The sequence below is a fragment of the Lepidochelys kempii genome, chromosome 14 (genome assembly GCF_965140265.1).
Source record: "Lepidochelys kempii isolate rLepKem1 chromosome 14, rLepKem1.hap2, whole genome shotgun sequence".
NCBI classification, from domain to species: domain Eukaryota; kingdom Metazoa; phylum Chordata; order Testudines; family Cheloniidae; genus Lepidochelys; species Lepidochelys kempii.
The window spans coordinates 4,647,563-4,667,478 of NC_133269.1; the positions used below are offsets into that span (position 1 = coordinate 4,647,563).

General features: G+C 46.1%; 1 long non-coding RNA gene across 1 annotated transcript in view; it reads left to right on the forward strand.

Annotated features, from left to right (window-relative positions):
* Nucleotides 1-17,613: 17,613 nt before the first annotated feature.
* Nucleotides 17,614-19,916, forward strand: part of LOC140898376 (uncharacterized) — a 60,525-nt gene continuing 58,222 nt past the window's right edge. Inside the window, exon 1 of the long non-coding RNA XR_012154973.1 lies at nucleotides 17,614-17,711. This is a non-coding gene — a long non-coding RNA (uncharacterized lncRNA). The remainder of the gene's footprint in view (nucleotides 17,712-19,916) is intronic.

Below are 19,916 nucleotides of genomic sequence, written 5' to 3' on the forward strand. Positions count from 1 at the left end.
GGGGTTTACACTCCCAGTGGGTGGGGATAGACTGTCTAATAACTTGTAGCACAAGACTCTGCTGCAACACCTGAGCAGTGCTGAACTCCCTGAGCTGCCATCGCGTATGTCCAGACTACGGGTTTTGCCCTGGTTTTAATCTGAGTTAATTGCTTGCCAATTAACTCAAATTAACGAATGCCTTTGCAAATGCTAATCTGGTCACGTAAAAGCATTTGTGGTTTACTCAGCCGTGTCTTGTCCATCATTATTCATGCTCAACCCAGGGTAAACCACAAATGTTTGGGTCCTGCAACAAACATTTGTGGAGTGTCTAGACTGGTATTTGTAAAGGCTCTGTTAACTCGAGTTAATTGGGAGTCTGTTAAAATAAAGCAGGATTAAATCTCTAGTCGAGACATACCTATTGATGACATAGGAAGCATGGAGTGAGGATGGTCTTGTGGTTAAAACACTGCACTTGGAATCAGGAACTCAAGCTGTAATTCCTGGCTGTGCCACAGACTTCCTGTATGACCTGGGGAATTATTTTTCCCGGCCCTTCATCTGATTCATACATTTAGTTTGTAAGCTTCTTTTGGGGGTCTCTTAACATCTCTACAGTGCCTCGCCCAATGAGGACCAGATCTCAGGATGCAGGTTATGGCTGCTACCATACTACAAACACTAATAAATAATCAGCATTTTGCAGATTCAGACCCTAAATGCAAAAATAAGCTGTTGAGAAGCAGGGTGGTACCAGCCAGTGTTGTTACTGAGCCAGTTCATTACCTGGCTATCCATTAACACCGGGCTTCCCCCCACCGCCCCTCCCCTCCGTCTGCATGACCTCAGACCCTACTTATGCAAGAGGCTTGGTTGAAAAACAAACATGGTTTCTCCTCTGCTTGGCTCAGACACGTAACTATCTTTATTTTTAACGCAACAAACAACTTTGTGGGGCAGAAAGAAAACAAACAAACAAAAAACCCCTTGTTCACCTCCAAGGGCAAGTTCTTGGTGCCACCAGCAATCGCAGAAGCCGATAAGGGTGCCTCGGTTCTTTTGTGAATATGGGGTTGGAGGGATCCACCATCCTATTTTCGAAGTCCCAAATGAAAGAGCTGGTGACTAAGTTTTATATTTTCTCTTCTAGCTCTGCCCTTTCTTCCCTAGCAGGGGTTCCTGGAGCGCAAAGCCACATGTGGGACCTGATCCGAAGCCTTTTTGAAGAAACCCGTTGACAACAGTGCGCTTTGGATCAGGCCCATAATGCACTTTTAAAAAAAATTATATTTACTTCTGTGGTGGCGCCGAGCACACGTTCTTGGAAAAGAGGATAAAACCTCTGAAACGGAAACGCAAGCTGGGTCTGAGAGGAGCTGATCAACAAATTCTTCTCTTGCTCTGGGGAGAAAGAGGAGACAGAACATGTATATGAGGAAGGATTTTTGCTGGTTTCGTTTATTTGTATCACAATAGCACCTAGAGGTCCCAACTGCCTCCTCCGTTGTGCTAGGTGTCATACAAACGCACAGTAAGAGACTGCCTCTGCTCTGAAGACAAAAGGTGGGAGGGGAAAATGATATTGAGGGAGGTGAGGTGACCTACCCAAGGTCCCAGATCAGGTCAGTGGCAGAGCCAGGTCTCCTGTGTCCCAGCCCAGTGCTCTAGCTGCTGGACTTTTCTTCCTCCCGCCCACACAAGTGAGCCCTACCAGTTGCTAAGATGCCACCATATCTGGGTACCCAGGTCAGTGTGGGACATAGACTCACAGAATTTGCTTTTTGTTTTAAAAGAATGTTTACGATCTGGAAAGGAGCCAGCCCCCGTAAGAGGAGGATAAGGATAGCGCTGTGCGATTCCAGAGAGCGCCTTTCACCCAAGGAGGTGGTGCCCCTTGTGACAGCAATCATAATTCATGACGGGGCTTATCCCAAACCCAATAAAATCCATGGGAGTCAATCCATTGTTTTCAATGGGCTTTGGAGCAGGTCTTGTGTGTGTGGATTAAAGATTATTAAACCATTTTGTGCCATAAAGGAAAGACTGTTACTCTGAAACCTGTCAAAAGGAAAGACTTGGATTTTCCCTCTATTTACCTGAAAAGCGGTCCTAACCTCTCTATTCCCTCATCTCTGTCTCAGGCTGATTGCCTCTGTGTCTCTCGCACCTGCTTTAATACCCATTAGTATTCAGGCATCACAACATGCATGCAATGCCCTCATCTCCACCTGCCAGGAAGAGGAGTACGGCTTCTGTAACCCATCCCTAGTTCCCTTTTCGCTGCTCCTCCTTCAGGGTTCCCTGGGATCCATGCTAATTTCCCTTGAGCCAGCACTCCAATCTCTAATAATAGTGGCTTCCATGAACATGCCACACAATGCTAATTAATGCCACAACTCTAATTGCCTATTTATTCACATGGAATTTGGAGCTAATGACATTTGCAGCCACTCACGCTGCTTGTGTAATCGTTACACCTTAACAAATGCTTTGATGTGGATTGTTGCTTGCAAGTCATTCATTCAGTGGCCAGCTGTTGTAGTCTCTCTCTCTCTCTCTTTTTTTTTAAGGAATATTGGGCCATGTTTTTACAAGTGCATTCTAATTTTGGGTGCCTCCATTTCTGAATGCCTGGCGTGAAACATTGTGGAGAGGCAGTGTGGCCTAGTGGAGAGAGAGCACTGGTCTGGGACTCTGGAGATTTGGGTTCTTGCTGTTGTGACCTTGAGCAAGTCACTTCATCTCTCGGTGCCTTAGTTTCTCCATCTGTAAAATGACAATAGAGATACTCAAAAAGAAAAGGAGTACTTGTGGCACCTTAGAGACTAACCAATTTATTTGAGCATGAGCTTTCGTGAGCTACAGCTCACTTCACCTTTGTACAGTGCTTTGAGGTCTGATGTGTACCCAGAATTGGGACTTCTGACCTTACAAGCCTTTTTTTTGAAAACTTTGCCCGGTATACTCTGCTAAGCCACTTTACCTTTAAGTCACCTGGCCTCTGTTCAAACAACTGTGATTCTTTCTCATATTTACGTTGTCAAACAAGACCTCTCCTTTTTGATTAATTCCGTTCCGCTTCAGGCTCTGATCTGCGCTATACGATTCTGCTTTCACCCGTGTATCTTATGTAATCCGCATACTCCACATTTCCAGTTAGTATGGGAATGGCTGTGCCAACCAGTGATCTAATCCCATCCAGGCCTCAGCTTTGGGTGAAAGCAGAATCGTATAACGCAGATCAGAGCCTGAACCTGACCGGAATTAATCAACTGGCCTCTTCGCTGCTGGAGCTGTTGATATAGTATCTGTCGCTACCTCCGCCTCCCTTGTTTCGTCCCTGTACCAGCTGTGGCATCCCAATACCAGGGTTCCCCGAGACTGGTTTGGCCCATGGCACAGAATAAAGCTACCGCCCTTGAGTTGTGACTCCCACTACCATGGCCCCGAAAGCACCTGGCAGCAGTGTGGAATTGCCAGGGCATAAGAACACTGTGGCTGCTTTCTTCCTGCCCCCGAAAGCTCCTGCAAAGCCTCCTGGGGAAAGAGAGGGTCCAGACTCACCATGCATGAGGCTGTCGGTATCTCATAATACTTTCCTGGTGTTGTCAACTCTCGAGGTTTTATTGCCAAGTCCCGCAATACTGAGTGGTTTCTTAAAGCCCCGGCTCAGTCATGAGGGGAGGTGAGAATCTCATTTTTCATTAGCTATATAAGCACATAGCTGGACCCTACAACCATTGTAGCTCAGCGCTTCACAATCTGTAATCTGTGAGGTGGAGCAGTGCTGTTATCCCCAGTGTACGGATGGGGAACAAAGGCTTAGAAAAGTTAAGGGACTTGTCCAAGATGTCACAGACAATCTGTGCAGGAGAAAGTTCTAGGCTGGGGACCTAATCATTAGACCAACCTCCCTCTCACTCTCTGTTACATATATACTCTGAGTGTGTGCTTTTCCTAGCCCTCGTGGTTGCAGAAAAAAAGCTTGAAGACATGACTCCTAAAGGCTCAAAACCCAGAGGGCAAATAAAATGAACCCTCAAATGTATGATTTTAAACAATCTAAGCCAATTTCAAGAGTTTTGGGAAAGCCTGATTTGTGGTTTTTGAATGCTTGGTGTTGATCAGCACTGTTTCCTGAGACGTAATGAACCATAACACTTCAGCAATGTCTTGTGTGCATTCAGCCACTGAGGCAGACAAAAAGAGGCTTGGCATGTTAAAGCTGTAATATAAATTAAATAAAGTGCAGGGGAAAGCAAAGGCTGTGTAAACAGGGACGGGAAAAGTAGGTGGGGTAACTCAAAGGCTTCTGCATTGCAACCTGACATGCCTGGGACATCAACATGCCCTTTAAATTGATGTTATGTTGAAAACTGCTATGGATGTGCACACAGCCCATCAGAAGGGAAAGGGCACCTGTGGGATTTTCACCTCTTTTTTTGGTCTGCCATAGTTATAAACCCCTTGGAAGCTGGACGCTGAATCAGTTTTACTGACATTTTGTTTTCTTTATCCTAGACAAACTTTTGCTATCATAGGGTGGCACCAGAGGGTTGTGCTGCCCTTGCTGGTTTTGTTAGCTCCCGGGGGTGGTTTGTTGCAGTTTTGCACCCTAGGGTTACGTTAAACACGCTGTTTTTTTTGCTGTAGGTTTGCCGACAAAGATAGTGCCACACAGGATGGTTTGTTCTTGTACGGTTGCGCTGCTGATGTTTTGTGCTAGTTTTTTAACAGGAGAAAGGAGCTTTTCGGAGTTTGTTTTGAAAGAAAATTGTATGCAAAGGAAGATATGAAAAAGAAAAGGCCAGAGTGTGTCCAGTGGTGAATTGTCTGACCTTATCAGTGCCCTCTAAGTGTGCCGCAATGAAAGTTCCCTTCGCATCGTTTACAGTCAGGGATCCGTTTTAGTTCAACATGAGACTTGCACACCTCTTTTAAAATCAGCATTGCCTTTCAAGCCAAAAGGGCCGGAATAGAGTTTACAAGCCATAAAAGCTTCTTATCAAAGCTGATTTCCTCAGTCCCACCTTTCATCTTTTATAATATTTGCTTTGCAAATCCTTGAACTTAAAAGGATTAAACAGGTACCAAAAGAAAAAAGAGAGGGGGAGAGAGAGAGAGGGAGAGAGGGAGGGCTGACTAGGATGTATTGAATTTAGATTGTCGAAGGCCTATAAAAAGTTTTAGATTAGGATAAAGATGATTAAAGCACTGTCATTTTATAACCTGCTAAATGTTAGTGTGTTGGAAGGTTTCTCTTTGTTGAAGCTTTATGGAAGGCCTTATGCCATCTTATATATCTATTCTTACCAGAGTGAATGAGAGTAGAGTGGCTAAGCGGACGGGTATGAGGAACTTATATTGCTCTTCTCAAACCTCTTTTTTTCTACGTATGTAGGAGGTGCTTTCTTCTTGAATGTTGAACACCATGAGACCTATTAAAGTGAGTTCCTGTTAAAGGAATATACTTGTGCCAAGAATACATTCCCCGTGCAGGAAACCCTGCAGAAATACAGCAGAACCCTCATATGAAAGCTGGAAAAGGAATAGGCCTGTTAAAGGAATGAGCCCTTTGCTCACCAAAAAGGGGAATGGAAAACCGACCTGATAAAAAGAACAGATTTGTAAGCAGAAGACAGTTTCCAGGTACCAAACCAATGTAGCTACATAAAAGATAATTGCAAAGTGGATCGATCTGATGGAGAGCCTTTGTTTGTCAGAGGGTGGAGATGGATAGCAGGAGAGAGATCACTAGATCATTACCTGTTAAGTTCACTCCCTCTCGGGCAACTGGCATTGGCCACTGTCGGTAGACAGGATACTGGGCTGGATGGATCTTTGGTTTGACCCAGTATGGCCGTTCTTATGTTCTAAAGGCTGAGGGAGGAAGTGTGGACAGGACACTTGGTTTTTATAATATGGCTCTGCTGCTGACATGCTTCCTCGACATGCAGTTAGAGTCAGGCCTACTATGTGACCTTCTGCAAGTCACTTAATGCCTGTGTGCCTCTGTTTCCCCATCTGTCAGGAGAGGATAACAATACCCACCTTCCTCAGTACAGGAGGGGCTGGGGGATTGTGAGGTTTAATGCATTAATGTTTGTACAGTGCTTTGGGCTACTTGCCAGGACACCTGGGTGCGTGGCGGTGTGACAGCTCTTACCCCATCACTCTTCAGCTGGGCGTGGATGGCCGTTCTTCCACACTTGAAGTATGCAAAGTGGGAGCAGAGGCATTGGTTGGCAGCTCTTTCTGGAGTGCGCGACATCCAGGTGGATTGTATTAAAAGCTGTTACCCCATACAGAAGGTTGCAATCAGGAGCTTGGATGGCCCAGTTACAGGTCACCAGAAGGGTCAGCCCCTGACTTCTTATTGTGTCCTTTCTTTGTGTCAGAGAGTCCATGGGGCATGCAAAGCAAACACGATGGAAAACGCAAATCAGAAGCAGTTTGTGACCTCCTCTGGCCCCAAGTGTCCATGGTGATCGAAACTTCCTGTGTTTTGCCCAGGGTGGTGCAGAGAGAAAAGTGTGTGTGGTGTGCATACACGGGTGAGTGTGTGTGTGGAAGGGGAGGGAGGGAGTTCCAGCTTTGTGCTCCAGGGACAAAGCCTCTGAAGACGGCAGAATGAAATGCTGTGGAGTTCAAAGGGGCCCATCTCCTTTTTGTGTGATGGTATTGCTAATCAGCTGTGTGTCATCCATGGCTAACACAGAAGCCGATCGGTCTGTTCCCTCTGTCAGCCAATCAGTTAACCAATCAGTCAGTATTAAGCAGTTACAGGTTGTTTGGGATATCCCCTCTGTGCTGCCGCGGCTCCATGAAATTTGTCTGGGGTGATTAGATATAGGAGAGGGAGAGAACTTAGAAGCAGGGACTTGCGTTACTGACTCAGCTGGGGCAAGTCACCTTGGCCCTCTGTGCCTCTTCATACCTGTCTGCAAAATGGATGTAAGAAATACCAGCCTCACAGGGATTTTATTAAGTGTAATAAATAAATGGGTGGAAAGTTCGTAATGACCCTCTGGTGCAAGGCGTGGTTATTGTGGATTAAGCAAGTTATGGCACTGTTCATTGCTGAAGCCTTTGGAGATCCAGGGCTGGCACAATGCACTGTTACGCCAGAGATGCCTGTCCAGGTTGTTTACTCCCTGGGCTAGCTGGGAGTGCTGAGAGGACAGCATGCTCAGGGACTGTCTCTTTTTTCTTTGGCAACCCCCTGCCCACCCCCCCCCCGCCCCCATGCCTTCTGGCTGATGCCTGCTGCTCCTCAGCTACTTTCGGAGCTCTCTCTTCAAATGCTGCTGCTTCAAGACCTGTAGGGAGTAGGGGGTGGGGAAGGGGGGCGCCACAGAGCGAAACTGAAGAGTGGAGCTCGAAGATTAATGATTAAGCCAGTGCACCTTGCAAAGCTTCCTTGCTAGCAATGGTGTGTTTAGCAGAACAGCTTACCCCACTTTATAGGCTACCGTGACCCAGAGCCCTATGAAAGGGTTTCGGAGAGAGATTCCAAGGCACAGTTTGTGATCACCTAGTCTGACCTCCTGCATAACACAGGCCACTGAGCTTCCTCCCGAAATAAACTCCTTTTTGAACTAGAGCATATTTTTAAAAAAGCAAACAAAAGAAATCTTGATTTCAAATGGCTAGTGACAGCGGATCTGCCGTAGCCCTGGGTGGTTTGGGCCTTAAAAGAGGCTCTGGCACCTTGAGGATATGCAGGGGAATTTGCTTATCTGGTGAACTCAGATAGAAACCCTGTTTATTAGGCATTGAAAAGTTTACCACTGGGTGAAGGATGTTAGGGAACAATCCTACACTGGGGCAGAGTGAGAATGGGTGGGGAGAATCAATTGCAAAAAATAGTGACTTTTTTCCAGTTTGCAGGGTTCCAAAGTGTGTGCTGGCAGCGTCTAAGTTCGCTGTAGATATGGCACCCCTCCAGGACCAATGACGGATGGTTTGGGGAGATATCCCCTAGGCATGATTTAAGAGTTGCTTCCCCCTTTTTTGACAGGCCTCCCGGAACTCCGCTGCCCTTTGCCTCTTCTGGGGCCGTCTCTCTCCAAGGGGCTTGTGGTTGTGGACCCTGGGGCTGAGAGCTGGCAGAAAGAGAGGGAGAGAGAGAGAGAGGCTGCCTACCGGTGCTGTTACTTGATGAGGGGCATCTAAGGTTTGCAGCCTGCCTTCAGGCAACAGATGTTTGCAAACTACCTGCCAAACCTATAGAGGGGGAGAAGGGAATGATACATATGTTACTTGACACAGGAGGATTAAGGTTGCCTGTTCCTTCACTTAACACAGTGACATACAGCAGGGTGGATGATTAGAACCGGGCTCAGAATCTCATCATGCAATCTCAGGCAGGGTAGGAAAGATGTGCCGGTGACTACTGGCTGGAACCAGGCGTTGCCTCACGCTGGGGTGATTGGTAAGTGTTGCAGGATATCATGTGCTTTGGGAAGAATCAAAAGCGGACGTGTTTACAAGGGTCACCATCAAAGGCTTTTTTGCTCAGAGCTGTATTGACCACCAGTCTCCTCCCTCTGTTCCTGATTGAGGGGAGCATCACGTGGAGCTATCCTAAAGCTGCATCTGTTTATGGAGTCGTCTAAATGTCCTAGGTTTGCCAACTCTGACTGAAGCTATTCCAGGAGATATTTTTCCCAACGTGACCTAATGTCATTTTCTTAAAATATCCTATTAAATTCTCCCGGATTGCTTTCAAGAGTCACCAGGAGATTGATGCCGATCCCAGGAGACTTCAGGCTGATCCTGGAGGGTTGGCAACCCTAAAATGTCCCCTAGTTGGTGGATGGGAGGCTGGTTCTGGTTGCTTATTCTTTGCAGCATCACTGCCCGTCAGTGGGCGGAGCCTCATCTGAAGTTCCATGAAGGCCACTGAGGGCCTTGTCCTCAGACACGTTCCCTAAACGCTTCTGAGGATCAAAGCCTAAATTATTCACAAGTATCACTGTCCAAAATGGTAAAGTTCACCTTCTTTCCTCTGCCAGGTGCTGCGGCCACTGGGCTACCAGAGAGCTGATGGGGGGAAAAAATGGGACCTTATTCTGCTGAAAACTTAGACCTTTTCATCGAGAAACTGGATTACCACCAGCTGTTGACTAGAAACTCAAACATTTTTGGTTTGGAGTTTTCCAGTGAAATACTGAAGACTTTGGGAGAAAAGTGAGCACTTTCCATGGGAACATTTGTTTTGCCACAAGCCCAATTTTCTTCTGGAAAGAAAAAAGTTTTGATGGAAAGTTTTCCAACCTGCCCTTGGGTAAAATTTTCAAAAGTGCCTGAAGTCTCATTTTCAGGAGGGAGTGAGGCACTTTGGAGCCTAAATCTCATGGAAAGTCAATGAGAATCAGGCATGCAGAACCCGAAATCACTTTGAAAATGGGAGGTAGGGAACCTCAAGACATTTAGGCACCTTTGAAAATGTTCGCCTGAGTCTACAGTCGTTTAGAACCAGATTTTCAAAAGCACTCGGCACCTCCCATTGTTCCCAATGGGCTGGGGGACCAGGGATGGGATTCTTCCTTATTTTGTTGGGTGCTGAGCATCTTTGAATATCTGTTCAGTCCATTTTATGGGATCTGAAAATCTGGCCCCAGTTGGAGGTGCTGAGTTCTTTTGGAAGTCGTGGGCCTCCAAACAACTCCTGGATTGCAATGACTCTCTGAGCCACGCAGCAACCTGATTGGGCTTCCAATCTCCAGCCAGGAGAGGTGACAGTGGCCGTTCAGGAAATGAGTAGCCAGAAATCTTTCCATCCTGAAGCTGGTATTTTTCCTCTCTGTAGCCAGAGGATCTGGTCCCCTTGTTCCCCACTGAAAATCAAGGCTTCCAAAGTGCCACTGTATATTTGATTATGCTTTAAGTGCTTGGGAATGTAAATGCATTATCTGAGCACACAAGCGGCTGCTGCTGTCTTATGTGAATGTGCTCTCCTCTTCCTCTGAGCACAAAATTGAAATTTGAGATTAAGGCCTCGGTTCTTGCCAGCCTGCGTTTTCTAGTGCTCAGGTCACTAAAAGGCCTCTTTAGCCAGATATCGTTCAGCTCAGCTCAATGTCAGAGTGAGGATCCTTTGCCTTGCGCTGGACCTGAGGGGTAAAGCCTATGATCCGATACCTGATTTTCTTTAAATAAACCCACCATTTTTAAAAAAAAAAAACAACTCATATGTTTTGATGCAAATCTCTTTCTCTAAGTGGTTTCTCTCTTGCTGGCAGATCTGAGCGTTTCCAACTGGAGATCAGCCTGGATCCAAACTGTCCTAAAGTTCAGTGGTATTGAATTGAGGTTTTGGGCTTAGATCGGTCGTATATTTGTTTAGGCTCATTTTAAGGGGGGTAGCTATAAAATCTGGATCTTAATGCAGAATTTGGGGGAAAGGGGTAAGGCCTGGAGATTTGTAGAAGTAAGGCCCAGCCACCCAAGTTTGTTCCTGGCTCTGACCTTCCCTAAATTTTGAGCCAAATGTTGCCATCTTTATTCATGTTAAGTTGTTGTTGTTACTGCCATCATCTGTTTTACACTAGTGAACAAAGGTCCCCAACTGAGCAGGGTCTCATTGTGCTGGTTGCTGAACAAACCCATATTAAGAGCCAATCCCTGCCCTCAAGAGCTTCCAGTTTAAACAGGCAAAGGGTTGGAAGGGAAATGGAAGTATGGAGAAGTGAAGTGACTTGCCCAAGATTACACAGTGAGTCAGTGGCAGGGCTGGGAACAGAACCCAGGAGGTCTAGTTTCTTTAGTGTGCGTGTAGTAAATCTGACTGACATCAGCAGAGTGACGTGTGAGCAGTGCCACTCAATGGCAGAATAGATGGAGTAGTGTTTGGATCTGCCCTTCTCTTTCTTTTAAAGATTGCATGTCCTGGTCAGAAAGAAAGAGCCAAAGCTGCAGCATGCCAGGGCTGGGACTACAACACTGGGTTTGTGGTCCATACAAAATTCCAATGGGCAAACAAACAACCTGACACTCAGCCCTCTTCCTCCCCAGTTCGCACAATTTAATTTCTTCCTCACTGGCATCTCATCCCTCTCCCACCAAGCTCACTGACGATGCATGAGAAAGTTGCTTTCTCAGCTGACTGGGGAGTTCCCCCTCCTGCCTCTGAAACCTGCCCCATGATTTACACAGGTGCCGTCTGCCTCCCACAAAAAGCCATAAACTCTTGCCGTGTCAAGTTCCCCCAAAGCTGTGGGAAGGGAACAGTTGGGAGAGTGGAAGAAGTATCTCTTCCCCGTTCGCTGCAGCAGCTGGGAACCACTCCAGAGATGTGAAGTGGTGGCAGGCCGACCCATTCAGCTGAGACTTCAGCGCCAGCTTCAACGTGACCTCCTCAGAGATCAGCACAGCTTCTTCAAACTGGAGTAAATGGAGCATTACCCTCCCCCACTCCCACTTCATTTTTATGGGGGCTCCTAAGTTTGCATGCAAGTCCCATCTCTGGGGTGTTGTAAGAAGAGACCTGTCTCCTGGTCTGCAAAGGCCGAGATGTGCGTGACCCTGATGCAGATTTCAGAGGTTGTGATGGCAAAGATGTTTGCGGGGCGTCATTTGGTTTTTCACTAGTTCCCACCCCCACCCCCCACATATGTCGCCCATGAAACTGCCCGGAAGGCTGGGGAAGGTTGCTAATAGAAGGAAGAGGGATGGGGGGAGAGAAGGAATTCCTCAGGAGACTGCTGTATAGTGGTTAGAGCAGGACTACTAGTGTCAGCCAAGACACTTGCATTGTCTTCCAGCCAAGATCAGACCCTTGTTGTAGCAGATAGTCTCTGCCCTGGAGAGGGAGTCTGAAACAGACAAGACCGAGAAAAGCTGGAAGGGGAAGCGGATACACAGAGAATGGAAGTGACTTTCCCAGGTTCACACAGCAGGTCAATGGAGTTTGTGAGAGACTCCTCTGCCTTGTATGCCAGAAGCTGCACAGTGTAGCCAGGCCCTTAGCAGAGACTCAGTGCTGTGATGGAAATGCTGATCTGATCTCGCCTTGTTTTGTGGGTGGTAGGAAATGATTTTACTGGTTTTTGTTTTTGTTTTTTTTAACAAGCTGAAACTATTAAAAATGTAGAGATCAGCTTTGGGGTATGGAAGGGGAACAGCTGGGATCATAAATGCAACTTGCTTAGACCAAACTTGGTGGGTAGGGTGGGGACCCCAACAACCTGAAATCAATTAATTGTAAAAGCTTGTAAACTCCCCTTTGCATTGGCTAAAACAGTGTGAGAAACTTTCTTGCTATATTCGTGTCCTCCGGGATTCAGTGTTGTCATCCGAGGCTGTTTTGCATGACAATGCATTTAGCTCTAATTATGCACAAGGATGCTAATAGGCACAGGACACATTGCATCTCCATGGGAAAACTATCTCTTTGCGCAAAAAAAAAAAAAAAAAAAGAAAAAAAATCCACCCAAACAAAATAAACCCTGGCAACTTTGGAAAGAGAGGAGGAGCTGGGGGATAGAGGAGGGCATGTTATGAATGTAATAAAACCCTGCCTCAGCTTTTTGATCTGGGCCTTTTCTCCATGGGTAGAAGAATAGCTTCCTATTGGATCCATGTTACCTGCTGCTTAAAGTTTTATGGCAAGTGAAACCATTTGTGCCGTGTTGATAAGTTGCTAAGATATTAGGGTGGTGAAATTGTAAATCTTCAACTTCAAAGCACTTTCCAAACATTACATGGTTAATCCTCACTGCACCCTGTGGAACGAGTGCCTATTTTGCAGGTGGGGAAACTGAGGCACAGATGTGAACTGATTTGCCTGAGGTCCCAGAGAGAATCCGTGTCAGAACTGGGATTGGAATACAGGAGTGCAAGGTCAGGCTTCTAAACCACCTTCCATTACTGTCGGGCTCAGGTGCCTCACAGCCTTTAATGCAGGATGCACTCGCAACGAGGGACCCAGAGATTGAGGCCCAGATTCTCAAAGGTATTTGGGTGCCTAACTGAGTTACTTGCCCAACATCTCCCAGGGCATCTGTGGTAGAACAGAAATTTGAACCTGGGTCTCCCAAGTCTCAGGCTAGCACTCTAACCACTAGCCCATCCTTCCTCCCTGCTTAACATTCTACTTTGATTAGCATTAGTTTTGGGGGAGGTGGTGTCAGATGCAACTCCATGCCTTTAGATCACTCCAGGTGCCTGCACTGTACAGTTATGCAGCCTTCCTGCCTTAGCCATCACTGGGACGTTTTCTCTTGAGGTTATTCTTGTACATCCTCCTCTGTGTTCTGGGACAGTCCAGCATGATTCCTCCTCCTCCCTAGGTGTGAGCTACACCTTTTCTTTCTCCCAGCCTGAGATGGGAAGGCTGAGGTGCCTCTTGAGTGGGGCACACCTCCGTGCCTCAGTTTCCCCATCTGTAAAAGGGGGATGATAATCCAGGCTCTCTAGCTAAAATTATATAAAATGGCCCATCGTGGTGGTATCTGATTTACCGCAGGGTTATGAGAAAACATAGATCAAACACTTGGATGTTAACTTAGGCTATGGCTACGCTACCATTTATATTGGCAAAACTTATGTCGCTCAGGAGTGAGAACATTCCACCCTTCCGAGCGACATGAGTTACACCAACAAATGCACTAGTGTGCATAGCACTGTGTAGGTAGGAGAGTTTCTCCCGCTGACATAGCTACCACTGCTCGTTGGGGGTGGATTAATTATGTCAACGGGAGAGCTTCTCCCCTCAGCCTAGAGCGGCTACACGAGCGATCGTACATCAGTACAGCTGCACCACTGTTCGCTCTCTTGTGTAGACATGGCGGTAGTGTTCTGATTAAAGAGACAAGCTGGGGGAGGTAATGTCTTTTAATGGAACAACTTCATTGGTGAGAGGTTTCAGAGTAGCAGCCGTGTTAGTCTGTATTCGCAAAAAGAAGAGGAGGACTTGTGGCACCTTAGAGACTAACCAATTTATTTGAGCATGAGCTTTCGTGAGCTACAGCTCACTTCATCAGATGCATTAATAAATTGGTTAGTCTCTAAGGTGCCACTAGTACTCCTTTTCTTTTTTCATTGGTGAGAGAGACAAGCTTTCGAGCTTACACAGAGCTCCTCTTCAGGGCTGGGAAAGGTATACTACTCGGCGTGTCAAAGCTAAATACACGGTGGAACAGATTGTGTAGCATAAGTAGTTAACATATTTCAAGGGACCGTTGAGGTGAAGTGGCCCGCTAACATGGCTGCAGTCATAGGACAAAATAGCAGGGTTAGTGGGTTATAGATTGGATTTATGGCAATTACAGCAGTGTCTTTACTAAGACCATGAATTTTAGTGTTTAGCAAAGTTATGAATTTAAGCTCCCAGGCTCATCTTCTGAAGGTGTCGTGCAGGTTTTCTTTGAGGGTGAGGACTGAGAGGTCAGATAGAGTGCTAGTTTTTTGCTATGTTTGCAATTCATTAAAATGCTCTCCTACTTTATAAAAACCAGCGTGTTCAAAGCATATTCATGGAGTAAGGAGCTTAAACCTTCCAGTCTCTGACTGTGTTGATATAGTTGTCTGGCTTCCACAATACTCACATTTACCAGCTTTGTCAGTGTTTAAAATGAAGATTTTTTTAATGGATTATTTTCATTTTTTTGTTTAAATCTGAAAATGCTGCTAATGTCTCTGGCATGAACCCTCCCCCCACAGCCAGTGCAGGCAGCCGTGGCTACAGAAAGCACATCTAAAAAGAGACAGTTTTTTGTTTTCCTGATCAGGCAAGATCCATTGGCTGCAGCAGGAATGGAGAATCATAGAATCATAGGAGATTAGGGTTGGAAGAGACCTCAGGAGGTCATCTAGTCCAACCCTCTGCTCAAAGCAGGACCAACCCCAACTGACACTTGCAGTATCTCTTTTCCCATCGGCCACGTAGTTGAGAGGCTGTGGGGCCATGTGGACAGGATGCTGAACTGGACTCCGGAGACCTGTGTCCAATTCAGAGCTCTACCACCAGTCTGCTGGGTGACTTTGGGCAAGTCATGTCCGCACTTTTTGTCTCAGTTTCCCCATCTGGGAAAATGGGACTAATAATCTTGGCCTGCTTTGCAAAGTGCTTTGAGAACTATTGATGAAAAGTACTAGACAGGTCTTATTATCAAAGTCTCACAGGATCAAACCCTGAAGACTTATTTACATCCCCAAGTTGTACCACTGTTCCTCACACATTCTTGTCAACTGCTGGAAATGGCTCATCTTGATTATCACGGCAAAAGGTTTTTTTTCTCTCCTGCTGGTAATAGCTCACCTAAACTGATCACTCTCGTTATAGGGTGTATGATAACACCCATTGTTTCATGATCTCTGTGTATGTGTGTGTATCTCTCTCTCTCTCTATCTATCTTCCTACTGTATTTTCCACTGCATGCATCCGATGAAGTGGGGTTTAACCCACGAAAGCTTATGCTCAAATACATTTGTTAGTCTCTAAGGTACCACGAGTACTCCTGTTCTTTTAACTAGATCGGTATAGTTAAAGCAGTATAAAGGCCTTGTGTAGATGCAGTTATATTGGTATAAAATTGCTTGCTTGTATCAGTATGGCTTTCTCCTGGATGGGAAAAGTAATACGCTATACTGGGATAAGCACTTTTATACCAATATAACGATGTCTAAACTGGCTTTTTACTGGCGTGACTATTTTGGTTAAAAACAGTAATAATAATCACACCCTAACTGCAATAGTTACTGGTAAAACTTCTAAGTGTAGACCAGGTCTATGGAAATTCCTGCTACTTCACTAATGATGGGCTAACTCGTTCAGACAAAATAGGGGTTGACTCTTAATTCTCTCCGAGTGTTCTTCACCAACAATAAAACCAAACCTGCCCAAGGTACTTACATGGACATCTTCAACACAGTATCTGAGTGCCTCACAAACTTTAGGGTATTCATCCTCACCCTTCTTGTGTGGTAGGGAAGGACTGTTATCCTCATTACACAGATGGGGAAACTGATGCATGGAAGGAGACAATGACTTGCCCAAGGTCACACAGGGGGAATTGAACCAGGGTCTAGCCGGAGGCTAGCTCTGTACCCTTCTTCCTCTCAAGTCCTACCTTGACATCAATCCAGTCATATCACTAGAGGCAGTGTAGGTAAATGGGTGAAGAACACCCAGATTGGTAGGGAGGTAGAACTTCCAGCCGGATTGTGTAGTTAGATGGAATAGAGGCGTGTCCCAGTTTCTGATCTTAGTTGCACATGTGCATAACTCCTTGACCTTCATCCTTACTGCCTTGAGCGCTGAGCATCTGAAACTCATTCCCACCTGTGTAACTCAGATCAAACTTTGGGCCCATCCTGCCCTCAGAATCTTGGGGAACAAATGTTGCGATGTGACCCTGCTACTCTGGAACTGGGGGGAGGGAGGGGGTTGGAAAAGGAGAAATAATCGTATTTGAATGTGGCAACTCCTGAGAAAAGGGGGAAAAACCCAACCCCAATGACAGACCAAATTTGAAAAACCCTGGCCCCATTGTGCTGAGAGATGCTTTATTGTTTGATTTGGCTGTGAGACAGATTAGCAGCCCCAGGTGGAAAGTCATAATCTGCATTTAAATGGGCCAGTTATAAAAGGTATGGAACCCAGGAGCCTGCAGCATTATGCTGCGTCTTTCGGGCTCGATAATCTCTCTTTATTTTCCCTGCAGGCTGATCTGGGGGCACAGCTTCTAATTACCAGGTCACCCTGCTAATATTGTCATTTCCAGTCCGTGGGTGTGAAACCATGGCAACGCCACATTTGGGTCCAAGTTCCTAGAGGAATGAAATGTCCCTTCTAATCACACAAAATGACTGGGCGTCTATTCCTCTCCCCCCCCCCACCAGTTTCCCCCTTCCACTCCTCCCCTGCCCAATCCCCTGTTCACTACCAGTTCTGTCATTATAAACCTCTTATAGGCCCTGGTAAGTGCCTGCCTCTGGAGCTCTTGTGAGATGGATGGACCCGAATTGCCCATGTTTTTGCTCTTTGACACAGTTGTCAGCAATGCATGAGGCGCTGAGTGGGCGGTTTAGGTTGGAAAAAGCTCCAATAAATGCCCATTTTGCTTGCTTGTATTTTGCATCTAAAAAATGGGGAGTGAATCTGGTGCTGAAGAAAGGGAGGAGCTCAGAGTGCTGTGTGCCAGGTATAACTTCCATTGCATTGCTTTGTTCCTCAGGCCTGCTCTGCTCGTCTACTACTATGGCACCTGCATGCTGCTTTTAATGTGCCTTGGCCCAAACCTGCAGCGCTCCCTGTTATTCCAGTCCAGAGATCCCCCTCCCAGACAGCTCTTCCAATGCACCCCAGTCTGGACCTGCACCCCCATCCCCGGCCCACCACTTACACAGCTATGCTGATGCACTCTTCTCCTGACTGCAGCCCCTCCCTGCTATTCCATTCCTGGGCTTACTTTCGTAGCTCAGCTGCTGCACCTTGGTTCTGAAATGTGCAATCCCCCTCCCACACCCAATGTTGAGCAGTGACCAACCTTTCTGCTGTAATGGTTTTGAGCGGTAGATAAACATGGCTGCACATTTGTCTTCAGAGCATTGTTGGATGCTAGTGACAACTGCTGAGGTTTGATTGTTTTGGTTTTGTACGTAGGGCTCTACCAGAGCTATCTGAAAGACGACCGAGGGCATCCAGCTGGCTGTTGGATGGCTGGACAGACTCTTCAGGAGGCAGGTCCTTCTCCCTTCTAAAAAGCAATCCAAGGAAGGTATGTAAAAAAAGTCTTATGACTTACTGGCCAGGTGCCCCTTACGGTGCACATCTATAAGCTGCATGGAGGTTAGTTTCACTGAGTGAGGCTTGTGAACAGCTCACGCTTTTTGGCTTTAGAACGTCCAGATGCAGCTGTTCTCTCCTGTTGTCTTAGCTGTGATTGAGGCCCCTGCTAACTCCAAAAGAGGAAGCCTAGGAGCAGATGATAAACTCAGTCGAGATGGGGACGAATCAACCCCCTGGGCAAAACAGCCCTGACCTTTGAGGAAGTTTATATCCAAACCCCCCTGGTGGCCTTTATTCCTATAATAAGCCACACCAAAACCCTGTATGCAAACAACTCAAATGTCCGGGAAGTTCAGAGCAGGATCTGGTTCTGAGTTTTGCATCTTGGGCCCATCTCTAAATAGAAACCTAATGTGAGTCTACTTGGTTTCAAAGGAAATTTCTAACTCAAAGTGATTCAGACGTGAACTGGAATCACATGTAAGTTGATTTTCCAGCTGACAGGAGTAGGTTAATTGTAAACTATCTACTGAAGCCTAAAAACTGCTGTCCAGTCTTCTTATTAGTAGCTTAAAATTTATGGAGTGAGACGTTCCTTGGTGATAGTTGGTTTGTGCCCAGACAGCTCTGTGTAATTAATGCCCACACTGGGGGAAGAAAGTCCAATTTAAAACTTTCCCTTTTGCCCTCTAATTCATCTTGCTGTGGCCAGGATGTAGAGGGGATCTGAGATCCATGTGTGATATGTAACCACGTGGGCTGAAATATCAGACCACGATGGAGTGAATTTGGTTGGAGCTTCTCAACCTTATCTATGAATTCTTTTTCATGTTCTATAGTGAGATATCTTCTTCTGGTGGAGGTGTTTAGGCTGAAGTATCTGATTTGAGGGAGGGTCTCTAATCCAGCAGATGAAGGTATAACCAGATCCAGTGGCTAGAAGTTGAAGCTAGAGAAATTCAAATTGGAAATAAGATGAAAAATGCGAACAGTGAGGGTTGTTAACCAAGTTAACCAAGGGAGGTGGCAAATTCCTCATCACCTGGAGTCTTTAAAACAAGATTGGACGTCTTTCTGAAAGAGAGACAATAGTTAACCGCAGGTATTTGGGCTCAGTAATGTTCACCTGCACAGCAGAAAAGAATAGTTCCTTTAGCTGCATCAGTGGGTGAAATTCTCTGGCTTGTGTTATGCAGGAGGTCAGAGTAGGGTGCGCACAGTCGTCCTCTCTTGCCCTAAAATTTATGATTTGCACCTTTAACTATATTCTCTGTGTGTTACTATGTAAAAATGGCCTCTTGTTGCTCAGTCTGTCTGTGTCCTGGGTGCCTGAGTCAAAACTTTGTCCTGGATAACCTAAGGAATTCCCTTTATGTTGGGCTTAATATCCCATTACACAAAGGTGTGAAGCAAACCTAGTGAAACTCCTGAATGTAAGTGATCCTTTCTCACTGTCTGTGAGCCGAAGGGATAAACTGAGCACCAAGAATTCGGTTCTGTACTGGGAGTTGGTGCCATAGTTGCTATTTATTTTGTATTGTTATAGCAGGCATCATCAGGTGATTTCATTACATGTAGTCTTACAAGTGCTTTTGAGTAGCGTGCAAGCAAATGTTCAGTTTTGGGAAGACGTGCTGTGGGGTGGTGGTAGTTTTGGTCTGCAATATTCTGGACACAGGGAGCTGTGAGAGCAACAGGAGAACTTGCTCTCTGCTTTGGTCTCTGATGGATTGGAGTAAATTTCTGATGCAGTGTTTCTCCTTGGAAACAGGATCATAGAATCGTAGAATATCAGGGTTGGAAGGGACCTCAGGAGGTCATCTAGTCCAACCCCCTGCTCAAAAGCAGGACCCATCTCCAATTAAATCATCCCTGATTTAAACACTGATGTTGCTGTTGGGCTGAGATTCCTGAAAGAAGGGATTTTTCTGCTAGCTGTTTTTGACCATCTCTGTTCCAGGACTGGTGTTTAGCTGTAAATAAAATAAGTTACGCTTAGAATATACCAAGACTGATTTCTCCTCCACTAGGAAGGCAATCTGCAAAGCCCTGAACATCTGCTGCTGCTCTATGGAGGAGTAATGCTGGTGTCGGGATAGGACTTTGGTGTCAGAAGATAGGGCAACGGTATAATGGCAGCCCCAACGGAAGTGGGGCTCTGTTGTGTTAGGAGCTGTACAAATTCATAGTGAGA